At 38.5% G+C, this 21251-nt stretch overlaps 1 long non-coding RNA gene and 2 pseudogenes across 1 annotated transcript in view; 1 reads left to right on the forward strand and 2 right to left on the reverse strand.

Moving 5' to 3' along the window:
• Positions 1 to 21251, forward strand: part of LOC132659866 (uncharacterized) — a 995695-nt gene that overhangs the window by 679962 nt on the left and 294482 nt on the right. The gene's annotated exons all lie outside the window — the stretch shown is intronic.
• On the reverse strand, positions 4849 to 8054 carry LOC101112221 (olfactory receptor 1571-like; annotated as a pseudogene).
• On the reverse strand, positions 12123 to 12987 carry LOC101112479 (olfactory receptor 7A10-like; annotated as a pseudogene).

A 21251-nucleotide genomic window follows, 5' to 3' on the forward strand; every position in this document is an offset into this window, starting at 1 on the left:
CTGGGCAGGTGATTGATAAGGCCTGATGCTCAGCCCTGGGGATAGACGTGGACTTTGGGTTTGTAGGGGTTGACGAGGCATCAGGGAACACTGGAATGCCTGGCAGTTGGCTGCAAAAGAGCTCACTCATGCTGGGGTAGACTGAAAGCTCTGGTAACAGGAGTCATGGGCTGGACTTGGTGCTTAGATGATGTGTGAGCTTAGGGTCTCAGCCATCATATGGCATCCTATTCTCAGGACCAGCCTACAGTTTGGGTCAACAGGATGTCTCAGGCTTGGGAGCATGGACATTGTTCTACTGGAGCCTCAGCCTGGGAAGTCTGCCTGGAGCCTGAGGCTGCAGGGGGTGGCCTGTGTAAGGTTTACAATGAGGTCAGACAAACACTTCAGCTTCTTTTCTGTCGGGAGGGTGTCTCTCCATGCTTTGCTGCCCACTTGTGGAAAAGTTGTAATGAGGATAACAGAAAATGTCTTTACTAATTTTTCTCTTATTAATGTACTATAATCAAGGCGAGAATCCTGACACTTACAAAGGCATTATTGTATATAGACAGTTATTCAAATTGATGTTTCTAGTGGTGGAAGAATGCTAGAAATCCCTATATACCTGCATCAAGAAGGGCATGGCAACCCACTCCAGTATTCTTGCCTGAGAATCCCAAGGACAAAGGAGATTAGTGGTCTACAGTCCATGCAGTCACAAAGAGTCAGACATGACTGAATGACGCACACGACACACACACACACACACACACACACACACAAACCATCATATACCATATTACTGACATTACTAGAGAAAATCATTCTCCTCCATCTATCACCTGTACTTTTAAATATGCATTGTTTAATGTATCTAATAGGGCTTACCAGGTGGTGGTAGTGGCAACAGATCCAGCTGCTAATTCAGAAGCTTCAGGAGTTGTGAGTTCAATCCCTAGGTTGGGAAGATACCCTGAGGAGGACACCACTCCAGTATTCTTGCCAGGATAATCCCATGGACAGAGGAGCCTGACAAGGTCACAAAGAGTTGGACACAACTGAGCATACAGCATGATACTCTAATAAATTAGTTAAAAGGAAAAATTAAATTTGAGGTATTAATTAAAAATTAATAAGTCAGATAATATTTAGAGTGAAGTATGGAATATAGGTCTTCTAACTGAGAAGAAAGCAAAGTGCTATATATGGATATAGGAACTGTGACTTAGGTAAAGGGATTCACATTTCAGAAACTCATTTTTTCTGTAAATGGATAAACTAGATATAGACAAGGAGTGAACTGACCATAAATATGTTCAAGACAAAAGAACGCGAGTCACATAGTTTCATGGATGAGCCTTAGAAACACAATGAAGAGACTTCTAGCTGAATAAAGACTCATCAAGTGGCAAGCAGGGCTCAGAACCACTCCCATCATACTGTCTCATTCAATAATAAAGTCATTATGATAAGTTGTTTTATTTTATGTTGGTTTGTTATGCTGCAATAACTGATACTGATACAATAATTGATACAATAACCCAAAGGCACAGAACTGAGGGCAATGAAAATAATCTACTTGATCTTACATTTGACATTTATTCTGATATTTGAAGATAGCATTTCTGATTGTATCATTATTTATGTTTATATCAAATCCCTGATAACTCAGTTGGTAAAGAATCTGCCTGTAACTCCTGGGTCTGGAAGAGCCGCTGGAGAAGGGATAGTCTATCCACCCAGTATTCTTGGGCTTCCCTTGTGGCTCAGCTGGTGAAGAATCTGCCTGCAATGAGGGAGACCTGGATCCAATCCCTGGGTTGGAAAGATCCCTGGAGAAGGGAAAGGCTATTACTCCAGTATTCTGCCTAGAGAATTCCATGGACTCTATGGTCCATGGGGTCGCAAATGGTTGGACACAACTGAGCAACTTTCACTTTCACAAGTAACAATAGTAAAAATGACTACACTGATATCCTTTCCAGCCACCTACGAGAACTTGGAAGGCATGCAGGTTGGTGCAGAAACTCGGCTGACCCTGAATCACATGACTAAGAAGATTCACATTGTCTTGGGAATCATTAATGATAATAAATACTGAAGAAATGTCCCGTATAGGAGATATATAGTAGATGATTGTGGTTATTCACTGTCCCTCTAGTGTTCACAATGAAATATAGAAAAGGATGAGTTATTTTACTTAGAGCAAGAGAAAGAATCATGTTTGTATGCATCACTGGAAGATTTCAAGAAAAAAGTCAGTAATTCAATGAAAAACCTTAAAACATACCTTCCAAAACTTCACCAAAGAATAAACCCCTTAAACAAGTGACGTATATCTTACTTCAAAAAGTAAATGTATATCTTGAAAAAGAAATATTATGCAGAGTGATACAAAGTATAAGTTAAAGCTTGCTTCATCATATTCAAGGTCATATGAATCCAATGGTTTATTCAAATATCTGTTTTGTGGAGACATCACTAGGAGACATGTATTTGGTAGACAAAGTCAGGGCTAGTGTTGGCACTGCATATACAGGGTGTATAAGAGAAAAGAATACCCACTTCAGTATTCTTTCTGGGTATTAATTAATTGAAATTAATTAATTAAAATAAATGATTAGCTGAAATGCACTATATGTTAAATCTATATAATTATGAAAAACAACTGTTATTGATACACAAGAAGTTGTGTTTATATAGTGAAAAATGGTGGTCTCAGATTTTCCTCTCCTATAAACTTATGTAAATGACCTTGTTTTCTCAAATGTGTTCTTCTTTACACCCATAGGTTTAGTACAGCCTATAGTTATGCTTTTAGGAAAACTAGGGAAGGTTACAGGATTATATATGACATTTGAGAAAAAAATCCTGAAAATGCATATTGTCCCATGAGACAAATGAGATTCTCCAAATAGTTAATATTCAAGATTGGGAATAAATCTGGAATAATTGGAAGATAAACAAGGGGAATATGTTCAATATCAGAGAGAGAATAAAACATAATAATTCAATTTACAAATTCAATGCAATCCCTATCAAGCTACCAGCCATATTTTTCACAGAACTAGAACAAATAATTTCAAGATTTCTTTGGAAATACAAAAAGCCTCGAATAGCCAAAGCAATCTTGAGAAAGAAGAATGGAACTGGAGGAATCAACTTGCCTGACTTCAGGCTCTACTACAAAGCCACAGTCATCAAGACAGTATGGTACTGGCACAAAGACAGACATATAGATCAATGGAACAAAATAGAAAGCCCAGAGATAAATCCACACACATATGGACACCTTATCTTTGACAAAGGAGACAAGAATATACAATGGAGTAAAGACAATCTCTTTAACAAGTGGTGCTGGGAAACTGGTCAACCACTTGTAAAAGAATGAAACTAGATCACTTTCTAACACCGTACACAAAATAAACTCAAAATGGATTAAAGATCTAAATGTAAGACCAGAAACTATAAAACTCTTAGAGGAGAATATAGGCAAAACACTCTCCGACATACATCACAGCAGGATCCTCTATGATCCACCTCCCAGAATGCTGGAAATAAAAGCAAAAATAAACAAATGGGATCTAATTAAAATTAAAAGCTTCTGCACAACAAAGGAAAATAGAAGCAAGGTGAAAAGACAGCCTTCTGAATGGGAGAAAATAATAGCAAATGAAGCAACTGACAAACAACTAATCTCAAAATATACAAGCAACTGCAGCTCAATTCCAGAAAAATAAACGACCCAATCAAAAATGGGCCAAAGAACTAAATAGACATTTCTCCAAGGAAGACATACGGATGGCTAACAAACACATGAAAAGATGCTCAACATCATTCATTATTAGAGAAATGCAAATCAAAACCACAATGAGGTACCACTTCACACCAGTCAGAATGGCTGCGATCCAAAATCTGCAAGCAATAAATGCTGGAGAGGGTGTGGAGAAAAGGAACCCTCCTACACTGTTGGTGGGAATGCAAACTAGTACAACCACTATGGAGAACAGTGTGAGATTCCTTAAAATTGCAAATAGAACTGCCATATGACCCAGCAATCCCCTGCTGGGCATACACACTGAGGAAACCAGAATTGAAAGAGACACATGTACCCCAATGTTCATCGCAGCACTGTTTATAATAGCCAGGACATGGAAACAACCTAGATGTCCATCAGCAGATGAATGGATAACAAAGCTGTGGTACATATCCACAATGGAGTATTACTCAGCCGTTAAAAGAATTCATTTGAATCAGTTCTGATGAGATGGATGAAACTGGAGCCGATTATACAGAGTGAAGTAAGCCAGAAAGAAAAACACCAATACAGTATACTAACACATATATATGGAATTTAGAAGATGGCAATGACGACCCTGTATGCAAGACAGCAAAAAGACACAGATGTATAGAACAGTCTTTTGGACTGTGGGAGAGGGTGGGATGATTTGGGAGAATGGCATTGAAACATATACTATCATGTAAGAATCGAATCACCAGTCTATGTGCGATGCAGGATACAGCATGCTTGGGGCTGGTGCAGAGGATGACCCAGAGGGATGTTGTGGGGAGGAGGTGGGAGCAGTACATGCTTGGGATCGCATGTACACCCGTGGTGGATTCATGTCAATGTATGGCAAAACCAATACATTATTGTAAAGTAAAATAAAGTAAAAATAAAAATTAAAAAAAGGCATCAAGAAAAAAACCATAATAACGGTAGTTAAAGTTTTTAGATAAATGGAAGCAAAACAAATAAAAATTCAGGAAATAAATAGAAACAGTAAGTCCTAGTTTCGAAATGTGATTCAAATAATCACAATTTATGGCTTTGAAGTTGTCAGTCCTGCAATTAACAGCAGTTCTTTAAACCAATTCAATTATCTCTTTTATAGTTTCCTTTGTAAGTAATATTTTCAGAGCTCCTTTTATGTCATTATTCCTGAGACTATAGATGAAAGGGTTCAGCATGGTGACCACAGTGTACATCACTGAGGTGACTGCACTTGACTGTGAGCCATGGGTATTAGCAGAAACACTGTACACTCCTAGGACTGAACAGTAAAATAAGGAGACAACTGAGAGGTGAGATGCACAGGTGGAAAATGCTTTATACTTTCCCTGAGCTGATGAGATTCCACATACAGAGGAGACTGTCTGAGAGTAAGAGTAAAGAATACACGTGAAGGAAACACCATCAATCAGCACTCCTGCAAAATACATCACCACGTCACAGATGGAGGTGTCAGAAATGGCAAATAGGACAACTGACTGGTTTCACAGAAAAGTGAGGGATTTCATTGTTTGTACAGAAGGACAGCTGCACCACCATTAAGCTCTGTAGCAAGGAATACAAGAAATGAAATGTATTCCTCTGTACAAGGAATACAGGAAAATCTCATAATGTAAGATGACAGAACCAGAAGGCACAGAGCCAGGGTTTCATGATGACCATGTAGTGCAGAGGGTGACAGATGGCCACATACCAGTCATAGGCCATCACAGTCAGGATGAAGACGTCCAGTCCCTCAAATAGTAACAAACACTACATCTGGATGATGCAGCCTTCAGGTTATGACTTTGCTGTGAGTCTGGATGTTCCACAGCATCTTTGGGATGGTGGTGGAGGTGAAGCAGATGTCTGCAAAGGACAGGTTGAGAGAAAGAAGTACATGGGGGAGGTGGGGGTCTGAGCTGACAGCCAGGATGATGAGCAGGTTTCAAACACAGTGATCAGATGCATAGAGAGGAAAGCCCAAATATGAGGGGTTGCAGTTCTGGTTCCTTTAACAATCCCAGAAGAAATCCTGAAACCTGTGTGTTATTACTGGTTCCATAAGGTAGATGTAATGACTAGAAAGAAAAAAATAATATGACTAATTTTCATACAAATGGGCATTACTACCTAGATGAAATATTACAATTAATTATATATATATAGCTTGCATATATTAAAGTTTTAAATTAAGCCATGTTTATACATACATACACACACACACACACACACACACACACACCCAATGAGGAAGCCACCGCCTGACAGCACTTGTATATAGGGCTAAACTGCAAACTTACATGCGTGCTAAATCACTTCAGTCATGTCTGACTCTTTGTGACCCTATGGATGGTAGAACACCAGCCTCCTCTGCCCATGGGATTCTCCAGGCAAGAATACCAGAGTGGGTTGCCCTCAGGGACTTCCCAACCTAGGGATCAAATCTGCATCTCTGATGTCTTCTGCATTGGCAGACTGGTTCTTTAGAACTAATGGTGCCACCTGGGAAGCTCAACTATATATATGGAGAGAGGGAGGTCTATATCTAGATACAGAGAGAGACAGAGAAACAGTAACCCACTCCAGTATTCTTGCCTGAAAATCTCATGGACAGAGGGGTCTGGTGGGCTGCAGTCCAAAGGGTTTCAGAACAGTCAGACACAATTGAGCAACTAAGTGTGCACACACACACACACACACATAGAGTTTGAATCTCATCCCCTTAAAGGAGTCTTTGTGGCTTCCCTGTCTATGAGTTCTAGTCTCAGCTTTGTCCTACAAAAGTCCTACAATCGAATCATGAATGAGGAAAGAATATTAGCAAATATATTTCATGCCAGGTAGTGGCAGCTGCTATGAAGTGTTCACCCAGATGGTTTTGAATTTTGCCTGCAATGCAGGAGACCTGGGTTCAATCCCTGGGTTGGGAAGATTCCATGGAAAAGGGAATGGCTACCCACTCCAGTATTCTTGCCTGGAGAAGCCCATGGACAGAGAAGCCTGGCAGGCTACAGTCCACTGGGTAGCAAAGAATTGGACATGACTGAGCAACTAACACTCACTTTCGTAAGAGAGAGGGCTGTTATTTTTTATTGGAATTCAGGAATCCTGTAAAGAAATGATATTTTAAGATACTTCAGTGAGAACACAGCAGGTGACAAGAAGTTATCAGGGTGCCTTAAGGGAAAAGAAACTGTGAAAAACCTGAGGGTCTTTTTCCCCAGATATCCAAGTTTCAAACTTAAGCCATTGTTTGGGAGAATGTAAGAAGGAGGTGATGAAGGGTTGTATTAGAGGATGCTGAAGAATAAAGTGGCTTCCTCTATTGTTAAAACTTCAAGACACGGGAGTCCCTTGTCCATCTGTTCTTTGCATTGTGTATCCCTGGATACCCAGATTAACTAATAAAGCAGAAAAAATATGTAAATGATAAAAGAGATATCACTATGATATCAAGTCACGTTATCGATTCAAATCCCACTATAAAAATAAGCAAAGGAATAAATACACAATTTAGAAATGGAAATGCATAATATACAACAATGGTGGGAGATTTTAAGGTGAAATGGTAAAAGAAACTTCTAAACTATATTAATAACAACTTTTGAAATTAAAAACTTGGCACTGCATCTTGGATCTACCACATATTAACTGTTTGAATTTCGAGAGGCAACTGAACCATTCAAAAGTTTACATCTTTACCCAAATAGTGGGAATAGGGGTATTTATCCTCCTGAAAGTGTTACTCACTCAGTCGTGTCTGACTCTTTGTGACCCCAGACTGTAGCCTGTCAGGCTCCTCTGTTCATGGAATTCTCCAGGCAAGAGTACTGGAGTGGGTTGCCATTCCCTTCTCCAGGGGATCTTCCCAACCCAGGATCGAACCCAGTTCTCTCACATCGCAGGCAGATTCTTTCCCATCTGAGCCATGAGGGAAGCCCCTATTCTCCTAAGGAGGTGGTTGACAATCTATGTAAAAAGATTAGCATAAACACTGGGCTTGGGTCACTGTGTTATATAGCAGCTCCTCATTACCTCTCTTGACAGTTTATATAGGTCAATGCTAGCAAACTCTGGGCTCTGGGCCCAGCAGGTGGCTCTCAAGAGACCTCAGGTAAACATGCATGGATTTGATCTTCTTGGACCCTTTCCTGCAGTACCTCCTGGATTCGCCAACTCACCTGGTTGGGAACTCTGAGAGGAAGATCACTGCGAGAAGGTCCAAACTCTTCCTGGATGGTAATAATGGAGACTGAAGCTCTGGCCCCACAAAAGACAGTGGAAAGGAGGCTTGCATGAGTCTCCCAACCAAACTTAGAACTCTAACAGCAATAACCACGGTCCATTCAGTGCAAAGTTGTACAGACTGAGGGATGCAGCAGAGGAGATATTTACAGCTCCCCTATCTACTAATCAGCACATTCCCTCTTTCTACTCCAATCTCTAGGCCCATGATTTCCCTATGGGACACTGGTCTGAACAGGGAAGGGAATGTCCTGGAGACTGTGTCCCAAGAAACCAGGATAGAGTCAAGAGAATCCACTGCTAATTAAGATTGTTCTTCCTCATGCACTTTGCTGACTTCTTCAGTCTAACCTTTGAAAATGCCTCATCCCAAACCTGATTTCTCCAAGTTTAGGAATAGATTACTTCCCTTCCTGGAATAGATCCCTTGACTCTTCAAATATTGACTTGTAGTAGAGACACAACCCCTGATGTCTAGAAAAATTGTTCTTCTTCTTCAGCAAGGACAAGGAGGAGAACTGTGTTCCTTTGATATAAACCTTGAGCACTGTACATCTTGGCTTGGTGACACATTGTCCAAAATCACTAGGAATTTCTTAATTATAGCACAAGTTGAGTTCTGATTTAATCCCTCATATTGAAATGTTTGCTCATTGTAATGAATATATTTATATTCTTTTCCTACTATAGTCTGAATGCAAAGCAGGAAATAAATAGATTCTTCCTCTAGCTTCCAGAGGAAATCCAGCCCTGCAAACATGTTGATTTTAGTCCAGAGAAACCCATATCAGGCTTCCGAACTCCAGAATTGTCAGAGTGTAAATTATTTATTTAAATCACTGGTGTGGTAATTTTATCTTAACATTAGAAATTGAATACAGATTTTTTTCCCAGAAAAATTTTGTTCAGGAAATGGAGATTACACTTCTCAGTTCATTTATTGAGCTTCCCTGGGGAAAGATATTTTGTGTTATCATCTCATCTTAAGTGGGAAGAGGAAATTTAATTTCAATCTGGGGATATTCAGTCTCTTTGTCTGACAGAGATTTTCTCATGGCATAAATGTAAACTTGCTTCATATTGTGATGTCCATGAGGCGTTAAGATAGGAAAAGTAATTATTTAATTTGTTGTCTACCATTTACACTATATTTTGTGCCTAATTTTCTACATTATTTGATTTTATATTCAGTCTAGCATTCATTATTTTTACATGTATCCTCTCCATCTTTCTCTCACATTTCCTCTCAACATAAAACATGAGACTGTGTACAAATCAGTGTGCATATGTTTATTTGAAATAAAACTTTATATAAATGAACACATATACACATGACTATCTTCTTTGAAGATTTTATTTGGACCCATCAAAATATATTCACACATTTCATTTGTTTCTTACAACATTTGTCTGAAGCTATGTTTACTATCCCACATTTTCTTCAGAAACAAGGACTGTAAGACCTGGGAGATTAAATTTTGATAATTTCCTAAAAATGATATTAGGGTTATTGTGAACTTTCTTGAGCTATACATAAACATAACTGTGCAGTGTGTCCTGTTATTTCTGTAAGACTTCTATATTTTGTTAAAAAGTACATTTTAACTATGTGCAAATTATAGGGTGTAAATAATGCCAGTGAGTCTATCATTGTTGTTGTCCAGTCACTAAGTCTTGTCCTACTCTGTGACCTCCGTGGACTATAGCACGCCAGGCTCATCTGTCCTCCACTATCTCATGGGTTTCTCAAACTCATGTCCATTGAGTCAATGATGCCATCCAACCATCTCATCCTCTGTTGCCCCTTCACCTTCTGCCCTTAATCTTTCCCATCATAAGTTTCTTTTCCACTTTCCAATGAGTCAGCTCTTCGCATCAGGTGGCCAAAGTATTGGAGCTTCAGCTTCAGCATCAGTCCTTCCAATGAATTATTCAGGGTTGATTTCCTTTAGGATTTAGTTTGATCTCCTTGCAGTTCAAGGAACTCTCAAGAGTTTTCTCCAGCACCACAGTTCAAAAGCATCAATTCTTTGGCACTCAGCCTTCTTTATGGACCAACTCTCACATCCATACATGACTAAATAAGTCTGCTGCTGCTGCTAAGTCACTTCAGTTGTGTCTGACTCTGTGAGACCCCATAGATAGCAGCCCACCAGGCTCACTCATCCCTGGGATTCTCCAGGCAAGAACACTGGAGTGGGTTGCCATTTTCTTCTCCAATGCATGAAAGTGAAAAGTGAAAGTGAAGTCACTCATTCGTGTTTGACTCTTAGCGACCCCATGGACTGCAGCCCACCATGTTCCTCCATCCATGGGATTTTCCAGGCAAGAGTACTGGAGGTGCCATTGCCTTCAGGAAATAAAATACAGCTGGGCATGGATCAAACAGGAACCTGAACCCGGGTACCCAATTCATACTGAGCAGTGGTAGTGGATGTCTCCTCTGCCTGTGAAAAAGGAAAATGTAGATATAGGGACTCTAGTACTAAATTAAGGCAATTCATACTTGATGCGCTTTTTTTTACAATAAAATTGAAGGTAAAATAGGTGAATAGCAGAAACTGATAATACATTTGTTCAAGAGAGAAGAGCACCATGACCATATCCTACATCAATAATGAGACATAGAAGCACAGGATAGAGACCCAGATAGACTCTTGAGGAGAACAGCAGAGCTCATGACAACATTTCACCATAGAATCTGATCACTGGCTTTTTGGATATCTAGCACAACATTAGCTAACTTATCTCTAATCAAAGTGAACAGAATTGAGGGCAATGATACTAATCTGCTGCTGCTTACTTTTGGCTTGTTATCGTATATGAAGACAACATTCATAGCTTCTTTTCAGACAGCTGTATTAAAATGATTATCTTATTAGGATTCCTTTCCAGGTAACCAAGAATGATTGAAAGGATATGCATTTTTATGTAGGAAAACTAGTGACCCTGATTTATATGCCTGGACAAGAATTCAAGCTCTTGCTTGAGGCATGCTTTGACCAGAAAGATGAAGAGATTTCTGACCATTAAGGGGTATTTAATGAAAAATACTGATAATGACTAATCATGATACATTTTAAATCAGGGAGTTATTTCATTTAGAGCAATGCAAGGAGGAGCCATATTATCAGCAATATCAACAGAAGGAACATGACAGGCTTCAGTCCTTGGGGTCAAAAAAAGAGTCAAAACAACTTAGTGACTAAGCAACAACAACAGTTCAAGGTAATATCAATTCACCTTTTATTCTAATTTTTATGCAGAAATCACTAAGAGACATGTATTTGATAATCATTTTAATCAAGAGCTAGCGTTGGTGCTATGTACACAAAGGTGAGTTACGGAAGAGGAGTGCCCTAGTCAGGAGAATAAAAACAAGTAACCTGTTATAAGACACTGTATGTTAATTTATATTATTATGAAAAGCAGCTAAGTTAATAATACACTATGACTGGTGAACATATAGTGAAAAACTGTGGTCTCAGATTTTCCTGTCATATAAACTTATCAACTGACTCTTCAAGGACTCTGATACTGGGGAAAGATTGAAGGCAGGAGGAGAAGGGGACAACATGGAAGAGGACGAGATGGTTGTATGGCATCACCAACTCGATGGACATGAGTTTGAACAAGCTCTGGGAGTTGGTGATGGACAAGGAAGCCTGGCATGCTGCAGTCCATGGGGTCACAAAAAGTCGGACATGACGGAGCAACTGAACTGAACTGTTAAACTATCAACTGTCTGCCAAGTGTGTTTTTTCATAGAGTTTGTACAACCTAGTACTCTTAGGAAACCTAAGGAAATATTGCATGGGATTACATTTTCATTTGAGAAAAATTATTAAGAATTGCATATAGTCCTATGAGATAAATGGGAATGTCCAAATATTTCTTTTCAAGATTGCAAAAATGTAAATTATGAATAATAGGAACACAACAAAGGTGAAAACTCTCAATATCACAGAGAGAAGAAAGCTTAATACAGTGAATTAACTTGTATAGATAAACAGAACCCAAAGAAATAAAAATTCAAGAAATAAATAGAAAGAGCAAGTTCTACCTTCAAAATGAAATTTTAAAATTCAGCATTTATGGCTCTGAGTTTTAAGCCCTGCAATCAGTGGCAGTTCTTCAGCCCCAGGACACTTAACTCTTTATTAGTTTCCTTCCCAAATATTTTCAGAGCTTTTTAATGTCTTTATTCCTGAGACTGTACATGAAGGGATTCAGCATGGGTGTAACCACACTGTACATCACCGAGGCAATCATACTTGAATGTGAGCTGTGAGTATCAGCAGAGGTAAGGTACACTCCCAGGACTGAACAAGAGAATAAGGAGACAACTGAGAGATGAGATGCACAGGTGGAAAATGCTTTATACTTCCCTGAGCTGATGAGATTCCATTTATGCAGGCAATTATCTTAGAGTAAGAGTAAAGAATAGCAGCAAGGGAACCACCACCCAGCACCACTGATACAAAATATACCACCATGTCACAGATGAAGGTGTCAGAACAGGCAAGTTTGATCATCAAGTTGGCTTCACAGAAAAAGTGTGGGATTACCCGCTTTGTACAGAAGGACAACTGCACCACCATTAAGCTTTGCATCAGGGAATATAGGAAACTCATAATAAAAGATGACAGAACCAGGAGACCACAGAGCCAGGGTTTCATGATGACCATGTAGTGCAGAGGGTGACAGATGGCCATATACCGATCATAGGCCATCATGGTCAGGAGGAAGACGTCCAATCCCCAAACAGTAAGAAAAATACACCTGGGTGATGCAGCCTTCATAGGTTATGTGTCTTTGCTGTGAGTCTGGATGTTCCACAGCATCTTTGGGATGATGGTGGAGGTGAAACAAATGTCTGCAAAGGACAGGTTGGAGAGGAAGAAGTACATGGGGGTGTGGAGGTGGGGGTCTGAGCTGACGGCCAGGATGATGAGCAGGTTTCCAAACACAGTGATCAGGTACATGAAGAGGAAAAGTCCAAAAATGAGGGGCTGCAGTTCTGGTTCTTTTGATAATCCCAGAAGTAGAAATTCTGAAATCTGTGTATTATTACTAGGTCCATAATATTGATGTGACAACTAGAAAGAAAAAAAAAAATATATATATATATATATGACTAATTTTCATACAAATGGGTATTACTAAAATAGGTGGAATTTTACAACTAATATTTTTAAGTTAAGCTATGTGTGTGTGTGTGTGTGTGTGTGTGTGTGTGTGTGTGCATGCATACTAATTGGCTCAGCTGTGTTCCACTCTTTGCAACTCCCATGGGCTGGAGCCCACCAGGCTCCTCTGTCCATGGAACTTTCAAGCAAGAACACTGGAGTGGGTTGCCAATATATATATTTGCTATGGAATTCATCCTGTTAAATGGGTCTCTATGACTTCTTTGTCTATGAATTTTTGTCTTGGACTTTGCCTTTCAAAAATCCCTATAGTCCAATCACAGAGAAAGACTGTAAGCAAATATATGCCACGCTGGGTGGTATTAGGTGCTATGAATAAAGCAAAGGTGCAGGTATAAAAGTGAGTGGATGGCACTATTTTCACGGAGAGTTCAGTTAATCTGCTAACTAGATGATGTTTGAAAACAGAATTTAAGGAAGACACAACAGGTGACAAGAGTTTATCAGGTCATGTACATGTCCTGTAGGTAAAAGAACCTGCAATGATACTGAAGATCTTTTCTAGATATTTAAGCTCAAAAGTAAGCCAGTGTTCAGGGGGGAATGTAAGAGGAGGGTGATAAAGGGTTGTGTCAGAGGATGCTGAAAAATAATGTGACTTCTGTGCTATCACTAAAACTTCAAGGCACAGGGAATCCATCATCCAATGTATTGTTCCTTGCTCTTTGTACATCTGCTTGATGCTCAGAATAACTAAAGCAAATATATGTGTATAATAAATATATACACATATACATCTATCTATCTATCTATCTATCTATCTATCTATCTATCTATCTATCTATATATGTTAGTCTCTCAATTGTGTCTGACTCTTTGTGACATTATGGACTGTAGCCTGCCAGGCTCCTCTGTCCATGGAAGTCTCCAGGCAAAAATACTGGAAAGGGTACCCATTCCTTTCTCCAGGGGAGGATCTTCCTGACCCAGAGATCAAACCCAGGTCTCCTGCATTAGGGGCAGATTCTTTGCTGTCTGAGCCACCAGGAAATATATGTATATACATCTCCAGATTGAGAAAAAGAGTTATATCTTTATGATAGCAAGTCATCCTATCAATTCAACATCTCACTAGAAAAATCAGTGAAGAGAACAAACCCAGAACTTGCAAATGGAAATGCACAATATACAAAAATAGTGAAAGGATTTTAAAGGGAAATAGTAAAATACACTTCTAAATTGTATTAAACACATACCTTTGAAATTAAGAAGCCTTTCATCAAATCTTGGATCTACCATATAGTATCTATTTATAAGAGGCAATTTAATCATTCTATATTTTTACGTGTTTACCCAAATAATGGGAAGAGTTGTATTTATCTTCCTGAGGTGGTTGACAATATATGCAAAAGATTAGCCTCACCTTCTTATTTGCGAAAGAATGGTTGTCAGTGGCGATGAGTCTCACATTCAGTCCTGTGGATGACAGGGCAAAGAAAAATCTGCTTGATGCAAGTGTTTAAACAATAAACAGGAAGCTGACCCTGCAAGATGAATGTGCAAAGGGCAAAATGATGAAAGAAAGTGTGAAAGAGTATCCAGGAGTTTTCAAAATGTGAGTACAGCCATAGCATCGAATATTAGGCAGACATTGAAATATTGAATGAGCAAAACACTAGTGGACTGGAGGCAAGTCCATGAGGTATTAATGAGTAAGAAGGAACAGTGGACAAGGAAGAAATAAGACTGCACTAGAATATAAAGAGTGTGTATGACATGCACATAATTCTATTTATTTATTTGAATAAAAGTATATGAAAATATACTTTAACATATATATGCAAATGTATATATTATATATAGATTATACATCTATAGGAAAAGAAGTTTAAAAAGAACAAAGAATTTATAATGTAGAGAGTGTCAGTAAGAATTTAATTAGACTAGAATTAGTGGTTTCTACACAGGTCAGGAAGCAACAGTTAGAACTGGACATGGAACAACAGACTGGTTCCAAATAGGAAAGGAGTACATCAAGGATGTATATTGTCACCCTGCTTATTTAACTTCTATGCAGAGTACATCATGAGAAACGCTGGACTGGAAGAAACACAAGCTGGAATCAAGATTGCCGGCAGAAATATCGATAACCTCAGATATGCAGATGACACCGCCCTTTTGGCAGAAAGTGAAGAAGAACTAAAGAGCCTCATGATGAAAGTGAAAGAGGAGAGTGAAAAAGTTAGCTTAAAGCTCAACATTCAGAAAAATAAGATCATGGCATCTGGTCCCATCACTTCGTGGAAATAGATGGGGAAACAGTGGAAACAGTGGCTGACTTTATTTTCTGGGCTCCAAAATCAATGCAGATGGTGACTACAGCCATGAAATTAAGACACTTACTCCTTGGAAGGAAAGTTATGACCAACCTAGATAGCATATTGAAAAGCAGAGACATTACTTTGTCAACAAAGCTCTGTCTAGTCAAGGCTATGGTTTTCCAGTGGTCATGTATGGATGTGAGAGTTGGACTAAAGAAAGCTGAGCACAAAGAATTGATGCTTTTGAACTGTGATGTTGGAGAAGACTCTTTGAGAGTCCCTTGACTATATGAGATCCACCCCAGTCCATCCTAAAGGAAATCAGTCCTGAGTATTCATTGGAAGGACTGATGCTGAAGCTGAAACTCCAATACTGTGGCCACCTGATGCAAAGAGCTGATTCATTTGAAAAGACCCTGATACTGGGAAAATTGAAGGCAAGAGGAGAAGGGGATGACAGAGGATGAGATGGTTGGATGGCATCACCGACTCAATGGAAATGGGTTTGGGTGGACTCCAGAAGTTGGTGATGGACAGGGAGTCCTGGCGTGCTGCAGTTCATGGGTCGCAGAGTTGGACACAATCTGAGTGACTGAACTGAACTGAACTGAATCAACCATATGAAGCAAAATTGAATGAGAATCCATCCGAAACTAACTCATATAGCAAAATTATATAATAAAAATTTGACAGTAACATCATGGGTCTCTGGCTTGGAAATGTAAGGATATAAGAGAAGGTCTTTTAAACTCATGGAAGAAGCAGTGCAGTGTAAGGATATATGGGAAGGTCTTTTAAACTCGTGGAAGAAGCAGTGCAGTGCCTGGTTTTATTTTCATCCTATATTAAAATATACTGATGCATATAAGTCTATGCAACGCAAGAGACACGGGAGATGAGGATTTGATCCTTTGTTTGGGAAGATTGCCTGGAGGAGAGCATGGCAACCCACTTCAATATTCTTGTCAGAATAATCCATAGACAGAGGAGCCTGGAAGGCTACAGTTCATAGGGTCATAAAGAGTCAGAGATGACCTAGTGACTGAGCATGATTCCACACATACAAAAGAATATTCATTTTCATTTTTGTTTGTGTCAAAGATCTTCAAGAATACTAAAGTGACAGCTCAGTTTTTCAGTAAGGAAAAATATGGAGAAAACAGAATAGACTGAGTGATATATCGACCACACACTATGAATAAACACTCAGAATCCCTTACATATACACTTGTACATTCATAAAAGAACTCAGTTTTAAACAGAGATTTAGTAGAAAAACTCCAGTTCCTTATTTGGAACAATGTAATCAAAAACAAGGTGGGATGATTTTGGAGAATGGCATTAAAACATGTATTCTATCATGTAAGAAACGAATCGCTAGTCTAGGTTTGATACAGGATACAGGATGCTTGGGGCTGGTGCACTGGGATGATCCAAAGAGATGATATGGGGAGGAGGTGGGAGCAGGGTTCAGGATTGGGAACTCATGTACACCCGTGGCAGATTCATGTCAATGTATGGCAAAACCAATACAGTATTGTAAAGTAAAAAAAAAAAAAAAAAAGAATAAAAATTCTCCAACACTTACTCAAATGTAAAGATTTTTATAGACTATAATAGAGAATACAAATGAAAAAGTAATCCATAGATAGTATTCAGCTTCACAGAAAAATAATTGCAAAATAAAGCTATTTAGCATACTGCTTTTTAATTCTCAAAGATATTTTTAATCTGAATACCCAAAGTGAAAAAGAGATCATGTGACATTAATGTATCATGAACTTTTATTACAAAGTAATATTTGCAAGAAATACATTGGTCTGGATCTTTCTTACAAATATAGAAATGTTTCAAAAGTAGCCCATCTTAAAAATTTAAAAAAGAGAAATACCCACAATTCGTTGGACTATCTCCACACCAAATGCTTTGTGTTTTCCTTTTTCTGCAAAACCCTTAGATAAGTCCTGGTTTTACTAGAAGCACTGTATGCCAGCCATTCTTGACTCTAATGGGTTAACTTCATTGAATAGTCAACAGTCACGCCTGTGAAGTTCACGCTCACGTCCCTCTTCAGCATGATAAATAAATATATTAAATTGTTAATCAGAAAAGCATACAACTAGAAATCTCCTAGCATTGGGTCCAGCAAGTGGCTATCAGGTGACCTCAAGGATATGCTCTTAGATTTGATTTTCTCTTATCTTTTTCTGCAGTACCTCCTGGACTCGCCAACTCACCTGGTTGGGAACTCTTGAGAGGAAGGTCAGTAAGGGGAACTCTGAACTCCTCCTGGATGGTTAATGATGGAGACTGAAGCTCTGGCTCCTCAAAAGACAGCAGGAAGGAGAGTGGCAAGAGTCTCCCAGCCAGACTTAGGACTCCAAGAGCAACTACCACGCCCCCTGCAGGCCAAGGTTGTACAGGCTGCAGCAGAGGAGATGTTTATAGCTCCCCTTGTCTGCTCATCAGCACATTTCTGTCTTATTACTCCAAACCCTAAGCAAATGCTTTCCCAGGGGGACATTAGTCTGAATACGAAAGGGAATGTCCTGGAGATTCTGGGTTTCAAGAGACCAGGTTAGAGTCAAGAGAATCCACAGTTCATTATCACAGTTCTTCCTCGGGTACATTCTGAATTATTCAGTCTAATCTTCCAGCCCCTCATCCCAATACTGACTTAAGATTTTCTCCAAATTTAAGACTACATTGCATACTTGTATAGATTAGATTCCTTGAGTCTATAAAGTGTTTTGTAGTAGAGTCACAGCCCCTGATGTCTAAAGAAAATTGCTCTTCTCTTTAACAAGGACAAGGAGGAGAACCTTATTCCTTTGATATAAACCTTGAGCTCTGCACACCTCAGTTTCATGCCACATTCTCCAAAATCATTTGGAATTTCATAATTATATCACAAGTTAAGAATTATCATTTAGTCCTTCACACTGAAATGTTTGTTAATCATAAGGTATACATTTGGATTTTTTTCCTCTATAATATTTACTCAGAATAGGAAAGTAGTTATGTTCTTCCTTATAGCTTCCAGAAGAAATCCAGCACCACAATCATTTTGATTTTACCCAATGAGACTCATTTCAGTCTTTTGACCTCCAGAATTGTAGGAGCACAAATGTGTTTGTTTAAAGCATTAATGTGGTAATTTTACATTTGCATTAGGAATTTGCTATAGATATTTATTCAGCTTCCTTGGTAGTTCAGTTGGTAATCTACCTACAATGTAGAAGATACCAGTTCAGTCCCTGGTCCAGGAAGATCAGGTGGAGAAGGAAATGGCAACCTATTCCGGTATTCTTATCTGGAGAATCCAATTGACAGAGAAGCCTACAGTCTGTAGGGGCACAAAGAGTCAGATACGACTTATCGACTAAACCACCACCAACACCATAGACATTTAGCCAATAAAATTTGGTTCAAGAAACTGAGATTACATTTCTGAATTTATTCATTTAACTTCCCCTGGGGAAAAGACATACTGTGTTGTAATCTCATCTTAAGTAGAAGAGGAAATTTAAATTCAATTTGGGGATATTCACTTTCTAGATGATAGAGATTTTCTCATTTCATAAATGTAAATGTGCTTTAGATTGTGATGTCCCTGATACACTAATATAGGAAAAGTAATTATTTAATTTGTTGTCTACCATTTATGCATATTAATTCTTCTGATCCAAGGACATATGATATTGCTCCATTTATTTATGCCTACTTCCACTTCTTTCATGAAAGTCTTAAACGGTTTAGTGTATAGGAATTTGACCTTTTGGTTAAACTGATTTCTGAATATTTTTACATCCTTTTTGATGCTATTGTAATTGAGAGTTTTCTTTTCTAGATTGTTCATTTTAGTGTATATAGACATAATTGATTTTTACATATTGATATTCTATCCTGCAAAGTTACTGAATTTGTTTATGTGTTCGAATGCTTTTTGATGGAGCCTTTAAGTTTTCATATAGATAGATAGAGAAACTTATCTTCAAACAGATAAATTAATGTTTTTCTTTTCAATTAGGATGCCTTATTTTCTTTCCTATGTACTCTAACTAGAACTTTCAGGACTATGTTGAATAGAAGTGGTAAGAGTGGACCCTCTTGTCTGTGTCTGATCTTAAAAATATGTTTTCAATTTTTCACCAGTCACTATAATGTCATCTATGGGCTTTTCATATACGGTCATTTTACTGTTGAGGTTCATTCATTCTATATTCACTTTGGCACAATTTTATATCACTAAAGAATGTTGAATTTTGTCAAATGATTTTTCTGCATCTATGGTTATTAACATATGATGTTTACTTTTAATTCCATTCATATGGTGTATTACATTGATTGATTTGCTTTTGTTGAACTACACTTGCGTCCAGAGATTAATCCCATGTAATCCTCAGTTATGATCCATTTAATGCTCCACAAAACTTGGTTTGTGGATACAAGTATCTTGTTTAGAAATTTTTCATGTATATTCATCCAATATATTAGACTGTAGTTTCCTTTTCCTTCTTTAAAGATTTTGAACTTTCAAAAATAGCTTTATTGAGATATGATTCATATGCTATACAATTCACCAATTTTTAATATAAATTTATTTATTTTAATTGGAGGTAATTACTTTACAATATTGTGTTGGTTTTCCCATACATCAACATGAATCCACCACAGATATACACGTGTTCCCCATCCTGAACCCCCTCCCTCCTCCCTCCCCATACCATCCCTCTGGATTGTCTAATATCATATATGAAATGAATCACCAGTCCAGGTTCGATGCATGACACTGGATGCTTGGGGCTGGTGCACTGAGACAATTCACCAATTTTATATGTATAATTCAATTTTTTAATACATTCTCGGATACCTACAACCGTCAACAGTTTTAGAACATTTCCTGATAGAATTCATGATGCCGTTGTTAGACTCTCTTATCTATGATGTTCAAGAGTCCTGGTAGCTGTTATTCCAATCTCTCCTCACCCCTTGTCATGAAGTTTATGTCAGTTTCCTGGATGGGCATGTAATAACTAAGTCTCCTGCACAGCTGGGGAAGCTGGACTGTCACTCATTTGCTCTCACGTTTTTTTGTGGGAGAAATCACAGGACAAAACATTGCACATGGCATTGACCTGTTCCACCTCAGGGAGGCATGATGCCAGAGAAACTAACTAACTTGAAACATAAAGAAAGACAGACACCCTCAATGAGAGTCATGAATGCAGATGTGAGAAACAACTTGCCTGCAAAAGACTAACATAGAAGCAGCAAAATATGTAATATTTTACGTGTTTGCATGAAATATTAATCAATTTCTAGAGGTCAGGTATGGATTTCCTGTATGAGAAGAAGTACATTGCAGGGGGTATTATTTCACTGCAACTACTAGATAGTGATGCTAGTTGGCAGACCAGACAAAGCTGATTGTCAAATGAAGCTCTTGGGCAAAGGACTCCAGAAGCTGGCAGTTTGTAGTTGGGCTGAGAAATCTCATGTATGGAAAGAATCAAGATGATACATGTGGGACACACCAGTATCTAATATAGATATAAACAGCGTGGTTCATCCCTTGGGGATTTGTTGAAAATCTGCTATTCTTGAATTTATTGATGTGAGGTGAGCACACAGGTATGGAGTGAGCACATTGGGATGATAGAATCATACACAATGTACACAATGTTGTATTCAGCTTTATGGACTTATGAGCCTCTGAATAGTGATCAGAGCATATCCAGCTATATAATTTCACTTGATAAAAAAGGCATTGTAATA

Source organism: Ovis aries, chromosome 5 (genome assembly GCF_016772045.2).
Source record: "Ovis aries strain OAR_USU_Benz2616 breed Rambouillet chromosome 5, ARS-UI_Ramb_v3.0, whole genome shotgun sequence".
Classification (NCBI taxonomy): Eukaryota; Metazoa; Chordata; class Mammalia; order Artiodactyla; family Bovidae; genus Ovis; species Ovis aries.